The sequence below is a fragment of the Schistocerca cancellata genome, chromosome 2, assembly GCF_023864275.1.
Source record: "Schistocerca cancellata isolate TAMUIC-IGC-003103 chromosome 2, iqSchCanc2.1, whole genome shotgun sequence".
NCBI lineage: Eukaryota > Metazoa > Arthropoda > Insecta > Orthoptera > Acrididae > Schistocerca > Schistocerca cancellata.
This window is the reverse complement of record NC_064627.1, coordinates 239,185,198-239,205,410: the sequence shown is the minus strand read 5'-3', so window position 1 is coordinate 239,205,410 and position 20,213 is coordinate 239,185,198. Positions and strand designations below refer to the sequence as shown.

Sequence of the window (20,213 nt, the reverse complement as noted above, 5' to 3'; positions counted from 1 at the left end):
TGTGCGAAAGTTATCGGGCCTCAGATGCGATGAAGGTAGTGGTGCGTATCGTGAACTACATTCGTTCTCATGGATTCACTCATCGTCAGTTCAAAGAATTTTTGATTTCCTTTGAAGAGGAGTATCCAGATATTCCCTACCACGCTGATGTGCGCTGGCTGAGCAAAGGGAAAGTGATTTCCCGAATTTTTCGACTACGCCACACTGTGGCTCAGTTTTTGGAGAGCAAAGGACGTCCGGAGCCAATTTTTCATGTCCCTGAATGGGTAGCTGATTTAGGATTTTTAGCAGACATTGTGGCTCTCCTAAATGATTTAAGTCTGAAACTCCAAAAAGAAAGCAATCTCATCAACGATATGATTAGCAAAATAAACGCTTTCCAGTATAAACTGAAGCTCCTCAAAAACAACCTTTCAGAGAAAAATACGCAACACTTTCCTGAACTATGTAATCGAGATATAAATTGTACCTTTATTAAAACAGCCTGATTTTTATAACCGCTCTAATCAAAACGGTACTGTGTTTTTGTTTGACAGCATCTGTGCGCGCTTTGAAAAATACGTCAAGGTGCTACAATTCCTTGAAAATGCGTTTAACGACCGATTCCAGGTAATGTGCCGGTATATGACATACAGCTAAATAAAGGAGATTGCGTTACATATGCAAGTGTAACATTATATTAAAATCAATAGTACACATTACATGTTTATTTAAATCTATCGCATTTTAGTACTTCGAAACAACGGCTTACATTACTTTCATTTATTAACATTGGCTTTGGTATTGTTTCAGGAAATTACCTACCTGCAGCCAATTCTCGATGTTTTTGTGAAACCTTTTTCGATGGATATTGAAAGTGCGCCTTCAGATTTACAAATTCAAATGGCTCCGAGCAGTATGGGACTTAACATCTATGGTCATCAGTCTCAGATTTACATTTCGATCTAATTGATTTGCAAAGCGATGTTCACCGAAAGGATGTGTTTTACAATACAAAAGGTTTGCTCCAACTCTACCAGAATTTCCCAAGTTATACAGAGAAGCAGCGACGATTATTTCTATGTGTGGTTCCACTTGTATATGTGAAAGGTTTTTTTCTGTTTTGTCTCGTACAAAAAACTAGATTTCGTGCGAGTATTTCTAATTGTAATTTAAAAATTCTCTCAGAACTGCTGTCAGCCAATCTCTTGTTCCAGATCTTAGTAGCATAGTTGCAAACAAAATAAAGAGCACATAGGAAGATACATTTGTGTTGAAACCAAATTTAAAATTGTTACCATTACAGTTATTATATAAATCTCTTTTGTACCGGTACACCAAACTAAGCTCTCCACCTAGTGTACATTAGTATTTGGCAATGACGAAGACGACAGGGTAAAAGCTTTGAAACAGGTCGAGACAGGCGGCGCGAGCGACACAAGCTAAGGAAGTGAGAGGCAGCGCTGTTGCGCAAAGCCGAGGAGTGGGGGGTCTGCACCGTCGTCAACATAGCGCAGCCGTCTTCTGCACTCTGCACTGTGCGATGCACCGGTGCATGCACCTTGTGCGGCCCTGGTCTAGAGGAATGTGTCGAAACACGATGAAAGTCCTATGATGGCCGAGAGGTTTGCTGTTAACGATCGCAAGTAGGCAGTGCTCTACGTCACACACAGAAAACGTAGTTGTATGCGAGTCGAACGCAGGTTATGTCACACAACTGATGCAACCCGACAGAGCAACTGAAAAAACTGCTCAAATGACCAGCAACATGTCCCTCTCTCTCTCTAGAATGCATCATGAGTCTACCATTAAATGCTATCTCATCACAGCTCCATCCGAATCGTTCACTCCATCCACTCTCTGTCATGCTTTAACGCATATGCAAGTAAGTCTAGAGGCAGATGGTTCTCTTTTTTCCAGGAAAGCATCCAATACAGCAATCAACTCGCGCATGTCAATATTACCTCAATCCATATACAGTTCAATGCTACCTCAACGAAAAATAAAAGATTGTTTCCCCAGTTCCCGGTGGTTCAATCTCAACGTTATCCTGTATTCCTCTTGCTGTGGTATACTTGTTCCCATGTACAAGAATTTTTCTGCACCAGTCAGATGACATGCGAGTACTGCCTCAATTTCTCCACATTTCGGCATATTTTCCCTCAATTTATACCTATTTTCCGTCATTTTATCGATTTTGTGCACTTCCATCACGTTTCGTTCCGTGTTCTAAATTTGCTTGTAAATGTAGTACATCTGCCAACACCTAGCACAAACGCACTATTTTTCTGGTCGGGCGGCCTAATAGGAAACATCACTGTAACTGTTCGTATTGTGCATAGTATAGCACTCTACTCGAAAGCAACCAGTCACCTCCAACCGCATATTCTACAGGTGCAGCACGTTTGCTCTGTTTTCTGTATGTCTGTAATTCTGCATGTGTCACGGATGGTTCCCAGGCCTCACAGTTGACCTGGTTTAGAGTTCGAGTGTGGATTTCGCCGAGCGTTATAACAAGAGTGGTTTTGGGATGCAGGTCCATAACACATCACATGTGGGATAGGGATCCAAGGTGGATCAACCACTCATTACGTCGGAGATGTGTTCTATGTTGCAAGTTGGATGCAAGTGGGAAGATGCAGTAAAAATCAATTGGATGAAATTAGCGGAGCTTTTATAGTTCGTAATTTTTCTGTCCTGGATGGTACATAACAACAGTTCAAAATGGTTCAAATGGCTCTGAGCACTATGGGACTTAACTTCTGAGGTCATCAGTCCCCTAGAACTTAGAACTACTTAAACCTAACTAACCTAAGGACATCACACACATCCATGCCCGAGGCAAGATTCGAACCTGCGACCGTAGCGGTCACGCGGTTCCAGACTGTAGCGCCTAGAACTGCACGGCCACACCGGCCGGCCAGAATAACAGTGATAGAATGTTTGAGTGATAGACGGGAATGAATCCTGAGGGACACGGATCTGCTTCGGACTGCAGTACCTGTATGAGGTTGAGTCTTCCTAATTTTCCTAATAGGAAACATCCCTGTAACTGTTCGTATTGTCTTTTATAATACCTTATATTGCAGGAGCAGGCTCCATTTGGTGCTGACCTTACACACTGTTCGCAATTGGCAGAGCTATGACAACATGTTCCCATTTCCACCGAATGGTCAAAACGCGTAACTGTCGCAATAAATCAGCTCGTCTGTTGCCCCACAGGATGCAGAAGGTCTTAGATATAGTGCTCTCTGACATCCATACAGGCCAGATATAAACTAGAATGGTCACATGGCCTAAGCTGAAGGGAAGATGGGGGAAGGACTTAGGAGCAGTTACAAAATGCAGAAGGACTGTCTAAAAAACAGTGTTCCTCGAAAGGACATGGATCCCCAGTTGTCCTATTTGGCGAGTGTAATCCGACTGCTGAAAAAAAATTGTTCGCCGTGCAAAGTGACTCTCATGACAATTTAATTAATTAGTCTGTCAAATTGATATCAATGACGTGCCACTTGGCGGGTGGAAGAGATTGCTAGGGCAGCATGGAATGATTCTTGGCAAGTGTTACTTTTTTTTCGTTGCGGCGATATCTTTTAACAAAATTTTAATCTCCAACCTACACATGGCGAGACAAGCTGTCAGGATTTGTTTCGTAAATGCTAGTACGACATAGAATAGCACTGGTAAAAGGGGGCTTGTCATAGTGTACAAAACAGCTAAGTTCTCTTCAATTACAGCTTCTTATTTTCGAACGTAAAATGAATTTTTTTCCTACATGTAAGCCAATGGCATTAAAGATCGTATTTCTAATGTTATTTATGTGCATACGTTTATTTACAGACTCTGAACGCAAGAGATGTTCTCAGATCGTGTAATTTGTACAACAAGCTGGGAGAAATTGCTTAATATAGGTTTTTTTCTTTGGAGTTTAAATTCTCGCTTTTTCTCTACTCTGATGACGGTTTCGAAACAGCAAGCACATTCTGTGGTGATCGGTAGTTCTCGCATCAAAATAGTTGAAGTAATTTTTTTTCGTGATTTTACGCAGGATGGTCTTGTCTCTGCTGATTATTTGTGATCGGTGGTGGTACACATCGCTGCACGTCACAAAGTAATGAGATGCGGCTGCAGTTGAATGTAAAATCTGTACCGATTTTGCTCATAAAACTAAAAGAAAGTGGACTTTGCCTATTTTCGTGGAAGGAGAACATTTACAATGGTCGCAAATGTGTTTTCATTTTTTCAATACATGCTTGATTATAGCTCCATTGAAGTCAAATGAAAGTGTTTTCCTTCGCAGAACGAGAAGCCTATTGGAGGCGTTGGAGGCCTGCCTAGTCTGTGTCAGGTCGCCGCCGCAGTTACGAAGTAGTAGGGGCGGCTGTGTCACTATACTTCAGACCAACAAGTTGCACTTGAGGTGGCCGTCCTTTTATCTCCTATTGTTTAGTTGACTATACACACTACTGTGTTGGTGTAGGAGTGTTGCCTTAAGGCGGTGGCCATCTGGACTGTTCTCCAGATGGGTGGGGTTATGCCTGTAAATTTCCCATTTGTGTTGTCTAATACCGTTGCCTTAAGGCGGCGGCCAGATGGTGGAAAGCCGAGTACCGATAGCGGCTCTTTCAGGAATCCTGTGTCTCCCCTGTAGGTGGATGGAGGGAAGGGTGTGGACAGAGGGACGGAGGAAGAGGGCCTGCATTTTAGGCAGTTTGTGGACGCCTATTGAGGAGTACTCACATTCAACTACCGCTCCCTTTTCAGTCAAAAGGACGACGAGTTTCCCCAGTACATTTAACGCATTATGACTCGTTCATATGTATGCTCCCTTTTTTTTTACAATTTCAAAGTACAATTAAATATGTGACGCATTTTTTTCCATCAGTTGTGCTATCGTGCATTGGCTTCGATTACCTGGGCTGCAGGGTGGTTTTTGAGCAGATATCTGTAGCGAACTCTGACGTCAAAAAACGATAGACACTGTATGCTTACAGATAATACACTTTTTAAAGTCCTCAGTGTCCAACACCAGCATCTCGTCAGTTGAACGTATTTATCATCAAAAAGAATAAAGATAGTATTTTACACCCCTGCCTTTTCCCCACCAGCTTTTACGTGTAGGGTATAGTTTGAGTGTGTCTGTCGCTACTTTCGAGTGGTGTTTCCCATCGAGATAACACCAGTTGTATGGTATCATCGTTTTTTGAGCTTTATTGCCATGTTATTTCATCCGTGCGTAGCACTATGCATATGGTTGGGTAATTAGGCCCGATCTTTGTGAGTAATTATGTAATTAGGATCGATGTTTACGCCAGTTTTCCGACCGAAATAAGTAAAGTACACTAACATAACCTTCCTCTCCCGCATCTGGAAAGTTTCCATTTATCAGAGGTGCACTTGGGCTTTCAATCCAGTAGAATCAGGGTTTGAGTCTCGGAAATGTCACCGCCATTTTTAATTTCCCATCAGTTCGAAGTGCCTCTTGTAGTATAATTGTGTCAGGGGAGTGCAATTGGGCTTCCCATCCAGGAGCACTCGGGTTCGAGTCCCAAAAAGGGCACTGCCAGTTTTAATTTCCCATCAATGCCCGGGTGGGGAGTGGGATGGGATGTCAGCACAGCCCTGAGACAAAGAAATTCGGTCCGAAATTCGAAATTCCCACCAGATTCTAAATTCCCATCAAAATTCAACAATTCTGCCAGAAGGGTAGGTTGGGGGATGGAGAGGGGTGTGGTGGGGAGGGAGAGGGGAAGGGGCGGGGACACAAGTGCAGGCTGAGATTTTTCTGCTATTATAACATAAAATGCAAAATAACCCACAAATATTTGTTATAGAAACATAAAATTGTAATAGAAATGTATCTAATTACTTAAGTTATTTGATTTTTAAGAATATTACTCCTTTTAAAACTTGTTTAGTCATGTCTCTCCAAGTTGTATACTATCTTGAGTTAAGTATTTAGTAGTATACTACAGAAGGCAGTGCTGACTTGTCTGCATAAACAACACATGTTTATTCAAATATATTGACAACAATAAGGTTTGAGCAAAATAACATTATTTACAAGTACTATGTTTTAACTTACAATTACTAGGTACATGTCATTATCATAAATACTTCTTCAAATCCTTGTGCGGGTAGGAACCATTGATTTTATTACCTTCTACGTCTACTAGTAAATTACTACACACTTTGTGGGATACTGGTTACCATGGAAGGGCCTGCATGTAGCAACTGCGACTTCTCATGTCTCTTATTTACGACTGACGCTTTATGGTGGGTCCACAAGAACGGCTCGATAATTCCCCATACCGGTAACAAATCTAATAGCTTCTTCCCTCACAGAAAAGAGTGTAGCGGCGTTAGATCGGGTGATCTGGGTGGAAGCTCAATGCTGCCTTGTCGGCCTATCCACCTCTCTACAAATGTCTCTTCCAGGAATTGAGGCATGTCACGATGGTAATATGACGGTGGACCATCTTATTGAAAAAAAATTTCGTCTCAGTACAGTTGCTGAACATGTGGAACAATTCTGCAACGTGGCACGGTCCATTACACCTGTCACTGTCCCTTCACAAAAGAATGGTCCTGCAAGTCCTGTAGCAGATATACTGCACCACACTGATAACCCAGGAAGATTAACGGCTCGTTCGTCCGTAACATGGGGATTATCTCTTGTCCAGTACATACAATATGGCGATTGATAGTCACATTCAATTATACGTCGCCTCATCAGACCGAACAATAAAATCAGTCAGCTGTTCATTGTCGCATTGTCTGTTAGTAACAGACTCCTTTTTGGTCCACGGAACAGAGTACGTAGTGTGGTAAAATGTATCATGTTGTGTTATCTCAGTGTGGTTCATACAGCCCTTGACAACACCGGGTTTCTTTGAAAATACGTTTAAATATTTAGTTAACAACAGATTTCGCTCTGATTGCTGGCTAATGGTCAAATGAGTCCCTCATCTTTGAGGAAATCGATTCAGTTCTACCAGAAATATTGTCTTCCTTCGTATCAGTACAACAGAATTCTCCACCGTATAAGTTATTGCTAATTTACTGTACTTGTGGCCACCTACATGTTACCCTGAAAGGCTGACACTATTTACCATGTACGTCTTTCTCATTTACTGAAACTCTCCTACCTTCATTCAAAAAGTTGAGTTCACTATTAGAGAGGTCAATACTTGCTTTTCTCTCACGGAGAAACCCGCAATTCAGTACGCAGACCACCAACAATCCTTTAACTGCGAGAAAGGTGTGTAATATCCTTTCGGATTAAAACCTACATCAGTACCAGATACTTAATGGCTTGTGACTGAGCGGCCAATAGCACCGGTCACCTTGCAATTTTTTATTGGCTATGTTGGTAACTTATAGGCCTAACTTATCCTCTTAAAGAACTCTGGATTCATTACATTAACCGAAGAGTCCACACCCATTATCAGGTACAGTGGTACATCACAAATACTTACTTCGACCACGGTTTGCACTAATTCACTGTCTTTCTGTGGACAAGACCGAGGTTCGTTTAACAGCTGCTGTTGCAGTTCGATACCTTCGCTGTATCTTAACTCTACAGTACTACTACCTGCTCCATCGATGTTGCTCTCACTCCATTTCACGGCCAAAAACGGAGATGTTGTTGCGGCCGAACTTCGTTTGATGACTGAGACTTTCCGGAACGGATATTGTCCGTTACATCTACGATTCTCAAACTCTGGTTAGTGGTTTGCCATTGCAGTTCAGATGTGCAGGATTATGGGTAACATTATTCTGCATATTTGTATCGTTCGGATACTGGCATTAGGACCAGTGTTACAGCTGTGTCCAGATAGGCAACAGACGATTAGAATGGTGTCCTACAAGGAAGTGCCCTATCACCATTCCTGTTTGTAATAGTAATGGACAAGATCATTAAATCGACGAAGAAAATAGGCAGCGAACCAAATGCCCTGAGTTTTGCTGACGATCTGATAGTGTGGGGAGAGACAGAATCTGATGCACAGAATAAACTTAGTGATTGGAAGAACACATTAAAAAATTTCCGAATAAAAATATGTAAAACAAAGACAGTAGAAATGACCATCAACAGCCAAGGAACAAGCTTAAATATATTTATAGAAGGAGTCAAAGTATAATCCGTTCCCCATTTAAAGCAACTAGGAAGCAAGATCTCGAAAGAGAACACCATTAAGCAAGAAGTATTCAGCAGGACAGAGCAAAAATTCAGTTTTTACAGACAAGTCAGAAATATTTCTGGGACGATAAAATGTCATGAAAAGCAAAAGCGACCATGTACCACACCTATTTCGTACCAGTCCTTGGCTGGCCGCTGTCGCTGAGCGGTTCTAGGCGCTTCAGTCCAGAACTGCGCGACTGCTACGGTCGCAGGTTCGAATTCTGCCTCGGGCATGGATGTGTGTGATGTCCTTAGGTTAGTTAGGTTTGAGTAGTTCTAAGTTCTATGGGACTGATGACCTCAGATGTTAAGTCCCACAGTGCTCAGAGCCATTTGAACCATTTTAACAAATCCTTACATACGGTTAAGAGACATATATCCTTGGAGTCTTTCGCAGCAGCATGACTGAATAAAATCTTCTCGGTTTTCAAGCAGCATCAGTTCCAAAAAAATTTCGAGCTTCCGATGGCTAGCTCCACCATCGCAGTCAGGAGTAAAGCTATTGACTGCTGGGGCTGATTTTTCTTTCCTTTATTGTAATTTCCACTCTCCATCAGGGGCGGGCACTGATCTTCAGCTTAGACATTTTACAATGGGACAGCAGGATATTTAAAACAATAAAAAGGAGAAACAATGTGGAGCATAGATATAAACAAGAGAGGACAGAATGGGAGCAAGTATACAAAAAAAGGTGTGACTGTAAAAATTTTTGCACAAAACTCACACACTGTGAGAGTTAAAAGGCAGAGCCAGACACAAGTCAAAGTACAGAAGGAACATGAAAAGTCTCATAACAATTAAAACAGCCACATGATGGGTGGTGCACCACTCAAAAACAACGGATATCAAAACTATATACAAGTCGAGCACACGACTGAGAACCATACCACATGATGACACTTTAGCACTGCACAGAACAGAACACCGACACAGCACACATGATGATGAATAAAATCTAGGAGGATCTTCCAGGAGTGGAGATAAGTGAGAGAAGGGAATAGGGGGAGGGTTCAAAAATGTTTCAAATGGCTCTGAGCACTATGGGACTTAACATCTGTGGTCATCAGTCCCCTAGAACTTAGAACTAATTAAACCTAACTAACCTAAGGACATCACACACGTCCATGCCCGAGGCAGGATTCGAACCTGCGACCATAGCTGTCGCGCGGTTCCAGACTGAAGCGCCTAGAACCGCTCGGCCACAATGACCGGCAAATAGGGTGAGAGGGAAGGGGCGTTGCTAGAAGAGCAGGAGAGAAGGCAGATGGGGGATGGGGTGGGGGGTGCACCAAAAGGGCCAAGGAGGGAAATGACAGGAGAGAAAAACAGCCAATGCGTGAATGCAGAGGCTCACGGGGGTGAGGGAAGGAGCAAAACCTGCTCAGGGGAATGAGAGGAGCTAGGGCCGGTTTTTTTATTTTATTATTTTTTACTTTATTGTGTTTTCATTCCCTGGCCCCATATGGTTAGGGGAGGGCTTCAGCTGAGTGATAGTAAAAAACAAAAAGGTGAAATAATACAGAAAAAAGGTGATAAGAGGGGGGCATAAGAAGAGAAATAAGGGGAGAGAAAGACTGATAAAATATACACTTACTCAGAAATGTTGATTGTAGGACAGTTAAAAAAACGGTCCACAGAGAGATAAAAAACACTTAGCAGTGTGTGTATCACATAAAATTACACTGAAGTCACACACAAAAGTTAAAAGTTGGTCACAGTGAAAACACACCAGAACAATTACACTTTAAAAAATCACTGCACAGGATGGGGAACACATGATAAAGGGTAAAAACTGCCGGGAGGGACCTACCGACATAGGGGAGGCTGGAGGGGAGGGAAAATAGGGAAGTGGAGGGGGTATTTGTATAGGGGGACTGGAGAGTGAGGGTTGAAAAGAAAGGGAGATGAGGAGGGGGGGGGCGCATCAAGGGGCAGGAGATGGGTAGGGACGGAGATGGAAAGGAAAGGAAAGGAAAGGCTGGAGGGAGCACAGAGACACAGAGCGGCACAGGAAAAGGAAGGGGTGTAGTTGGTAAGAAAACCACTCAGGTAAGGGAAGAGGAGGGGGAGAGAGCTCTGAGGAGTAGGAAGGAGGAAGGTGGGGTTAGAGTTAGTAGGAGTGGTAGAGATCGGAGCAAAGCTCATCAGGGATGAGGTCACAGAGGATCTGCATGGGGACAGAAGGCAGATACAGAAGGCTAGGCGGAGTAACTGGCGTTCAAGGATTTGGAGGGCTTTATAGAATCTGAGGGTAGAGGAAATTCAAGCGACGCTGGCATAACAAAGGATGGGGAGGATCAAAAATTTTTAGTTGTGGAGGATGTGGAAGGATGCAGTCTCAATGTCCAGCTGGACAGGAGTTATGGGAGGTGGAGTCTAAAGTGGGCGTTGTGTTGGATCGTAAGGAGATGGGGAGTCTAGGTGAGGTGAGTGTCAAGAGTGAGGCCGAAGTATTTCAGGATTTAGCATTAAGACTGAGTAGGGTGGTAAGCTACCATTCTCAGATGTTTTAGTGGAGTGGAATGCAGGAGGCCGGTTCTGTCATGCAGTGTACAGGAAACCGATGCATGCTGATCGATATTTGAACACCGGTAGTTTTCACCACCCTGTACACAAGAAAACGGCCCTGAAACACGTTAATACACAGAGCCAAAGATATTTCTGATGATGGCTACCTACAGTCTGAATGCTTTCCCGTGCCACAGAAGAAGGACGCCTTGTGAATCGGCTGAAGAAGCCAAGCCAGCGGCTTTCCTGCCGTACTATGGGGCAACGAGCAGCAAGTAAGGACATGTACAGCAGAGACGCGGATTGACACCAGGGTACTCGCACAATTCGCTCAGTTGCAGAGCGTTGTACCGAGCACAAGCGATGTACTAAGGAAAGGAAGCTGAACAAGTCGACCGTAGCTGAGCGTTGCCTCGAAAACGGACACAAAATACAGTTTGAGAACACAAGAGTCTTGGCTCCTGCGTCAAGATACTGGGACACCATTATAAAAGAGGCGGCTGAGACCAGAACGAACAGCAATCATTTCAACAGAGACCGGGGCTACACCCTGGGTAGGGCGTGGGGACGGGCTTTGGATGGATGTCAAAAGGAAGCAACGGCGGATGCTTGACCCTTATAGGGAGGCGGGAGCAGCAGTACCAAACGTGACGCTGGCCTCCTGCGCCACCCTGTCACTCAGTCCCATGGCGGACAGGAGCTGCTATGAGCTGCCCTACTCGCCTTCACCGCACCTGTCGTTTCGGCCCTCTCTGATTGGTGCCAGCGGCGTAATTGTAGGTATGTAAGCGGTAAATAGTGATAGCCCCAGCTGTGCCACTGACAGCCCTGTCCTGCCCTTTTACATCTACATCTACATCTAGGTCCATACTCCGGCGGAGGGTACTTTGAGTACCTCTATCGGTTCTCCCTTCTATTCCAGTCTCGTATTGTTCGTGGAAAGGAAGATTGTCGGTATGCCTCTGTGTGAGCTCTAATCTCTCTGATTTTATCCTCATGGTCTCTTCGCGAGATATATGTAGGAGGGAGCAATATACTGCTTGACTCCTCGGCGAAGGTATGTTCCTGAAACCTCAACAAAAGCCCGTACCGAGCTACTGAGCGTCTCTCCTGCAGAGTCTTCCACTGGACTTTATCTATCATCTCCGTAACGCTTTCGCGATTACTAAATGATCATGTAACGAAGCGCGCTGCTCTCCGTTGGATCCCCCCTATCTCTGCTATCAACCCTATCTGGTACGGATCCCACACTGGTGAGCAATATTCAAGCAGTGGGCGAACAAGTGTACTACAACATACTTCCTTTGTTTTCGGATTGCATTTCCTTAGGATTATTCCAGTGAATCTCAGTCTGGTATCTGTTTTACCGACGATCAACTTTATATGATCATTCCATTTTAAATCAATCCTAATGCCTACTCCCAGATAATTCATGGAATTAACTGCTTCCAGTTGCTGACCTGCTATACTGTAGCTAAATGACAATGGATCTTTCTTTTATGTATTCGCAGCACATGCCGGGGAATGAAACTACAACAAAAAAAGAAAAAAAACAGCCCTGACAGTCAGTAGTTTTACTACTGACGACGATTTTGGAGCTAGCCATCGAAACCTCGAGAATTTTGTGGAATTGACACGGCTTGAAAACCGTAAAGATCTTGTCTAGAAACATGTAGCCTACTAAACAAAGGCTTCAGCATAATTCAGGCAACAGAAATGAGATTCATTAGAAATATGTATGAAACAACTAGAAAGGACAAATGCCGTGAATAGAAAAGTGGATGGTATTGAGATTCCTGTACCACTGACATAAGGAAACGTTCAAAATGACTGAGCACTATGGGACTTAACATCTGAGGTCATCAGTCCCCTAGAACTTAGAACTACTTAAACCTAACTAACCTAAGGACATCACACACATCCAAGCCCAAGGCAGGATTCGAACCTGCGACCGTAGCAGTCACGCGGTTCCCGATTGAAGCGCCAAGAACCGTGCGGCCACCACGGCCGGCGCTACAGTAGTGCAGGCACATAATAAGAATGAACAGCGAAAGTGTTTCAACGTGAACCTCATAGGAAAAAGACCACGGGGAAGACCAAGAATACGCTGGATAGAGAATGTAAGATCAGATGTGGAGGAGAAAGGACACAAATGGGAAGATGTCCTGGAACAGATAATGTATGAAGACGAGCGCTTCCACACCACACCCAGGAAACTGGAGTTGGAAAACAATGATGACGATGAGTCATAAATCTTTTCAGCCTGTTTAATAGCGTGTTATTCCATTTTTTCAAACACAGTACAACAGAGATTCTGCTTGGAATGGTTTCTACAAGTCCTTGACAGGATCCGAGAACTTTGTGGCAGTAGATGTCTACGCACAGGTCAAGCAATTCCCGCAAATTACGGGGCGGTGGTTTACGGAAACGAAGCTGGCGCCCGATATGTGTTCCAGTGAGTACAGATGAGACACAGTTGCTGGCCAAGATATCAGTGTGAGTTCACAATAATGCCCCTAAAACGTAGCACGATTCTGACCTTACAACACGGAAGGCTATCCTGCTAGAAAAGGTCATCGCTATAGGCGAAGACTTCAAACATGAAGCGATGCAGGTGGGCGGCAATAATGTCCACGTAGTTCACTGCTGTCACGATGCCTTCGATTACCACCACAGATCCCATGGAAGCTCAGCTCAACGTACCCCACAGCGTAATCCCGCCCTAACCGGCCTGCACCTTGTGGGCGGTCCGTGTTTCGTGCAGGTATTCGTCTGAATGACGGCGTGTGAGGACCAGCCATCGACTTGGTATAACAAGAAATGCGATTCATTCGACAAGTGACACGGTTCTATTGAACCACGGTGAAAACTCAGTGATGCTGTGTCCACAGCAGTCATAACTGACAACGTCGTTGGGTCAAGACAGGAACACGTACGTGTCGTGAGACGTGGAGCTTCATGTTCAACAATGGCCTTTGAACGATGTACACTCGTGCCTACCATAGATCGCAGCCTGTCCTCGATTACACAGCGTGGGATCCTCCGACCCGTACATTTTGTGATGAGACGTGGTCGTCCAACACCACATGGCCTCCTCGTTATTTCACCATCCTTCAAGTACTTCCGATAGATGCTTCGCCGTTTCAGAGATTCTAGTTGCCAACCGGTGGGCCCTAACAATGTGCCCTTTATCAAAACCTCTTATATCAGAGTATTTCCGCCTTTGCGGTCCGTAACTTCGCTATAATGACTGCCCATTCGCCTCTCTTCCGCTCACATTCTTTCCTCACTGCGCCACGAGCTCGCAGCATCACCTCGAGGCATTCAATCTCGCACCGGGCAGTACTCGTAATGTTTTGGCTCATCACTGTATTGCTCCAACTCTTTGCAATGTACGGAACAATGTACTCTTTATACTTTTAAATCAGTTTTCAAAACAATTCTTCTTTCGAAATTGGAAATTTGTGGTAAGTTTTATGGGACCAAACTGCTGAGGTCATCGGTCCCTAGACTTACACACTACCTAATCTAACTTAAACTAACTTACGATAAGGGCAACACAAACACCCGTGCCGAAGGGAGGACTCGAACCTCCGACGGAGGCAGCCGCGCGAATCGTGGCAAGGCGCCCTAGACCGCACGACTACCCCGCGCGGCAATTGTTCTTTCCAACATCTCATAAATAAGTTTATTTGATTGTGGCACACTAAACAAAAATATGTTCTACAAATGCGAAGAGGGTAACGTTGTATTATATTTTGCTCTGGCTTTTGGCAGATGACTTCATTGTGATTTCATGTTAGCACCACCTCTCAAATTACGTTCAAAATTGAAAATATAAATTTTCTTTTTGAGACATAGCGTCATTTGAAACTCGTGATGTGATTTCTTTGGGTGCTATGTGTCTGTAGTTCGTTGTAAGCCTCCCTTGATAAGACTACTCATACTCGGGAGAAAGGGGGAACTCTCCCGCCCGCTCCCTCTAGCTAGATCTCAGAAAAAGGAAAAAAAAATGTGGTGTTATAAAGTGTTATTCTTTCAAGAAAATGTTTTAAAAGAGTCGGTATGGTTTTAACAGGGGCAGAACTGGAACTTTTTATAGCCACTCATCTTCCAAAATATTAAAGCACTCCGTCTTCAGGCCACAAGTGGCCCACCGGGACCATCTGACCGCCGTGTCATCCGCAGCTGAGGATGTGGGTAGGGAGGGCGTGTGGTCAGCACACTGCTCTCCCGGTCGTTCTCTTTGACCGGAGCCGCTACTCTTCGGTCGAGTAGCTCCTCAATTGGCATCACGAGGCTGAGTGCACCCCGAAAAATGGCAACAGCGCATGGCGGCCCGGATGGTCACCCATCCAAGCACCGGCCACGCCCGACAGCGCTTAACTACGGTGATCTGACGGGAACCGGTGTATCCACTGCGGCAAGGCCGTTGCCTCAAAATATTAAAAATACTCAATATCTCCAGGTATACCACCCCATCCCCCCGAGCTCCCCCACCCCCCATCCACAGACTATTGTACTGGCGCCCTTGTCCCTTGGTTATGAATAGCATCATCATCATCATCATCATCATCATTTAAGACTGATTATGCCTTTCAGCGTTCAGTCTGGAGCATAGCCCCCCCTTATACAGTTCCTCCATGATCCCCTATTCACTGCTAACATTGGTGCCTCTTCTGATGTTAAACCTATTACTTCAAAATCATTCTTAACCGAATCCAGGTACCTTCTCCTCGGTCTGCTCCGACTCCTCCTACCCTCTACTGCTGAATCCATGAGTCTCATGGGTAACCTTGCTTCTCCCATGCGTGTAACATGACCCCACCATCTAAGCCTGTTCGCCCTGACTGCTACATCTATAGAGTTCATTCCCAGTTTTTCTTTGATTTCCTCATTGTGGACACCCTCCTGCCATTGTTCCCATCTACTAGTACCTGCGATCATCCTAGCTACTTTCATATCCGTAACCTCAACCTTGTTGATAAGGTAACCTGAATCCACCCAGCTTTCGCTCCCATACAACAAAGTTGGTCGAAAGATTGAACGGTGCACAGATAACTTAGTCTTGGTACTGACTTCCTTCTTGCAGAAGAGAGTAGATCGTAGCTGAGCGCTCACTGCATTAGCTTTGCTACACCTCGCTTCCAGTTCTTTCATTATGTTGCCATCCTGTGAGAATATGCGTCCTAAGTACTTGAAACCGTCCACCTGTTCTAACTTTGTTCCTCGTATTTGGCACTCAATCCGTTTATATTTCTTTCCCACTGACATTACTTTCGTTTTGGAGATGCTAATCTTCATACCATAGTCCTTACATTCCTGATCTAGCTCTGAAATATTACTTTGCAAACTTTCAATCGAATCTGCCATCACAACTAAGTCATCCGCATATGCAAGACTGCTTATTTTGTGTTCACATATCTTAATCTCACCCAGCCAGTCTATTTATTGTTTTCAACATATGATCCATAAATAATATAAACAACAGTGGAGACAGGTTGCAGCCTTGTCTTACCCCTGAAACTACTCCGAACCATGAACTCAAGTTACCGTCAACTCTAACTGCTGCCTGACTATCCATGTAAAGACCTTTAATTGCTTGCAAAAGTTTGCCCCCTATTCCATAATCTTGTAGAACAGACAATAACTTCCTCCTAGGAACCCGGTCATATGCCTTTTCCAGATCTATAAAGCATAGATACAATTCCCTGTTCCACTCATAACACTTCTCCATTATTTGCCGTAAGCTAAAGATCTGGTCCTGACAACCTCTAAGAGGCCTAAACCCACACTGATTTTCATCCAATTGGTCCTCAACTAATTCTCGCACTTTCCTTTCAACAATACCTGAGAAGATTTTACCCACAACGCTGATTAAAGAGATACCTCTGTAGTTGTTACAATCTTTTCTGTTTCCATGTTTAATGATTGGTGTGATTACTGCTTTTGTCCAGTCTGATGGAACCTGTCCCGACTCCCAGGCCATTTCAATTATCCTGTGTAGCTATTTAAGACCTGACATTCCACTGTGTTTGATGAGTTCCGACTTAATTTCATCCACCCCAGCCGCTTTATTGCACTGCAATCTATTGACCATTTTTTCTACTTCCTCAAATGTGATCCTATTTCCATCATCATTCCTATCCCATTCTACCTCGAAATCTGAAACATTACTGATCGCATGATCGCATTTTCACCTACATTGAGCAACTCTTCAAAATATTCCCTCCATCTGCCCAAGGCATCCACAGGATTCACCAGCAGTTTTCCTGACCTGTCCAAAATGCTTGTCATTTCCTTCTTACCTCCCTTTCGAAGACTGCTAATTACACTCCAGAATGGTTTTCCAGCAGCTTGACCCATAGTCTCCGACCTGTTTCCAAAGTCTTCCCACGATTTCTTCTTGGATGCTGCAATTATCTGTTTGGCTTTGTTTCTTTCTTCAACATAACTTTCTCTGTCTACCTGGGATCTGGCATGTAGCCATTTTTGATACGCCTTCTTTTTCCTTTTACAGGCTGCCTTGCCTGTATCATTCCACCAAGCTGTTTGCTTCATTCTACTTTTACACACTACTGTTCCAAGACATTCTTTAGCCACTTCTAGTACTGTGTCCCTGTACCTTGTCCATTCCTTTTCCAATGACTGTAATTGACTACATTCAACTAACTGGTACCTTTCTGAGATCGCTGTTATGTACTTGTGCCTGATTTCCTTATCCTGAAGTTTCTCCACTCTTATCCTCCTACATATGGACCTGACCTCCTGCACTTTCGGCCTCACAATCTCAATTTCACTGCAGATTAAATAATGATCAGTGTCATCAAAGAATCCCCTGAATACACGTGTGTCCCTCACAGCCTTCCTGAATTCCTGATCTGTTATTATATAGTCAATGACAGATCTGGTTCCCCTGCCTTCCCAACTATACCGGTGAATGTTCTTATGTTTAAAAAAGGATTTTGTGGTTACTAAGCCCATACTGGCACAGAAATCCAAGAGCTGTTTCCCGTTCCTGTGGCCTCCATATCCTCTCCAAATTTACCCATAACCTTTTCATACCCTTCTGTTCGATTTCCAATCCTGGCGTTAAAATCACCCATGAGCAGAACACTGTCCTTGTCCTTTACTCTAACAACTACATCACTGAGTGCCTCATAAAAACTATCCATCTTATCTTGATCTGTCCCTTCACAATGCGAATATACTGACACAATCCTAATTTTCTTGCTAGACACTGTCAAATCTATCCACATCAGTCGTTCGTTTACATACCTTATTGCAACTACGTTGGGTTCCATTTCTTTCCTGATGTAAAGCCCTACACCCCATTGTGCTATTCCTGCTTTGACTCCTGACAGGTAGACCTTGTATTCTCCCACTTCCTCTTCTTTCTCACCCCTTACCCGAATGTCACTAACAGCTAAAACGTCCAGCCCCATCTTACTTGCAGCGTCTGCCAGCTCTACCTTCTTCCCAGAGTAGCCCCCATTGATATTAATAGCTCCCCATCTCATTACCATTTGTTTGCCAAGTCGTATCTTAGGAGTCCCTGGTTTGTCAGTTAGAGGTGGGACTCCGTCACCTCCAAAGGTCCGAGGCATTTTTCTCTGATTGTTGCCAGCATCATATTTAAAGTACCAGGGAAGCAGGTTTCTAGCCTTACTTGCCCCGAGTCCCATTGGGTTTTACCCCTAACGGCTGAGGGACTAACCGGTGGATTTGGTAGTCTTTGCCGTATGAGCACAAAAGTGGCCACGACTCAGAATATGTCCGAGATGCCCAGCCTTATTCCAAAGTAACTGGTATCCCGACTGTCGGGACCACTTACTCGGCCACTCATACGTTGCCCGTGGTTCATGAACTAGGACATGACTACAGGAACCCACACCATGAACCACTATGAATAGCAATACATGAGAAATATTTTTAAGTGGGTACAACGTTGCTTCGATACTTAAGGTTGGTGTTGAAGGCGAAAAAATCTTTAAGTTATCTCTTGACATTTTCTCCATAAAAAATCGCCATTGTGCTGCAATTACATGAGCTCTCATGTAATCGAATCTAGTGCCTCTTCCGAAAATTTTCAGTCCGGAAGCTCGGTGGAACTGCACAGACCAGTCTCACAGGAAATTACTCCCTCTTCTAACTGCGGAAATCAGAAGTATTTAATAAACAGTTTCAGATTTTAGATTTAAAGTCTATTGCTATCAGACATTAACAACCACTGAGCTCTCACTTTGTTCATTCATCTTGTAGCACTAAAAACCACAACGAAATGCTCCGTTATATTATATATTTATCTGATAGCATTGGCAATCTTCGTATAATGGAGGAATGTATAGGTTTTATTTGCTGCATTGTTCCTTTCGCTGCTGCTGTAGCGTACTTTCGCGTGTTAGCAGAGCCAGTGGGTAAAGAGCAGCGTTAACTGAGCTGGGCCGCGGCGGTAGTGTAGCTGCGAAGTCCTTCCGCCTACAAAGCGATTTTATGTTGCATTATTTTGTTAAGCCGTAAAGCAAGTAAAGCTGTGATCAACCCGAAGGTTGCTTTAACACTGCAGTGCTTTATTGCACATTGTTCTGTTACAGAAAAGGTGCTCTTGCTCCTTCATCCGTCTTACCCAACAGGAGACCTATAGCTCAACATGTACTCCGAAACACGGTGCAACTTGACCTGACAGTCTGGAACGTAACGCACTGAGCCACCGGGGCACGCTAATGTAAAAATCATTAATAACTTATTTAGCAAATAGAACTTGAGCCGGCCGCGGTGGCCAAGCGGTTCTAGGCGCTTCAGTCCGGAACCGCGCGACTGCTACGGTCGCAGGTTCAAATCCTGCCTCGGGCATGGATGTGTGTGACGTCCTTAGGTTAGTTAGGTTTAAGTAGTTATAAGTTCTAGGGGACTGATGACTTCAGATGTTAAGTCCCATAGTGCTCAGAGCCATTTGACCCATTTTTTTGAAATAGAACTTTCACTGAGGTAAGGAAGCAAACACTAGTACTAGAAATAAACAAACAAAATGAGGTGGCATTGTACGTCTTTCGTTATTTAAGCTACGAATAATGAATAACAGATAATTATTTGTATTGACAGAGAGGAATAATCCCTTTATCAAAAATGGTTCAAATGGCTCTGAGCAATATGGGACTTAACATCTGAGGTCATTAGTCCCCTAGAACTTAGAGCTGCTTAAACGTAACTTACCTAAGGACACCACACACACCCATGCCCGAGGCAGGATTCGAACCTGCGACCGTAGCAGCAGCGCGGCTCCGGACTGATGCGCCTAGAACCGCTCGGCCACAACAGCCGGCTCCCTTTATCTGTCAATAATTTATTTGTGAATCAATTCATTTGAATGATCTCTTTATTCAGATGATAATCTACATAGCAATTTATTCGAATAATACCCATCTCTGATCAGACTACATACATTCTGGGAGATCATTTCTGACAACGTCAACGCTGCGCTCGACTCATGTAAGCCATAAGGTCTGCTATTGTAAAGCACTAAATCTTCATCAGATAATCA

The 20,213-nt window shown here is 44.0% G+C and overlaps 1 pseudogene; it reads right to left on the bottom strand.

The window, feature by feature from the left end:
- Positions 1-14,991: 14,991 nt before the first annotated feature.
- On the bottom strand, positions 14,992-15,109 carry LOC126164262 (5S ribosomal RNA; annotated as a pseudogene).
- Between the last annotated feature and the right edge of the window lie 5,104 nt (positions 15,110-20,213).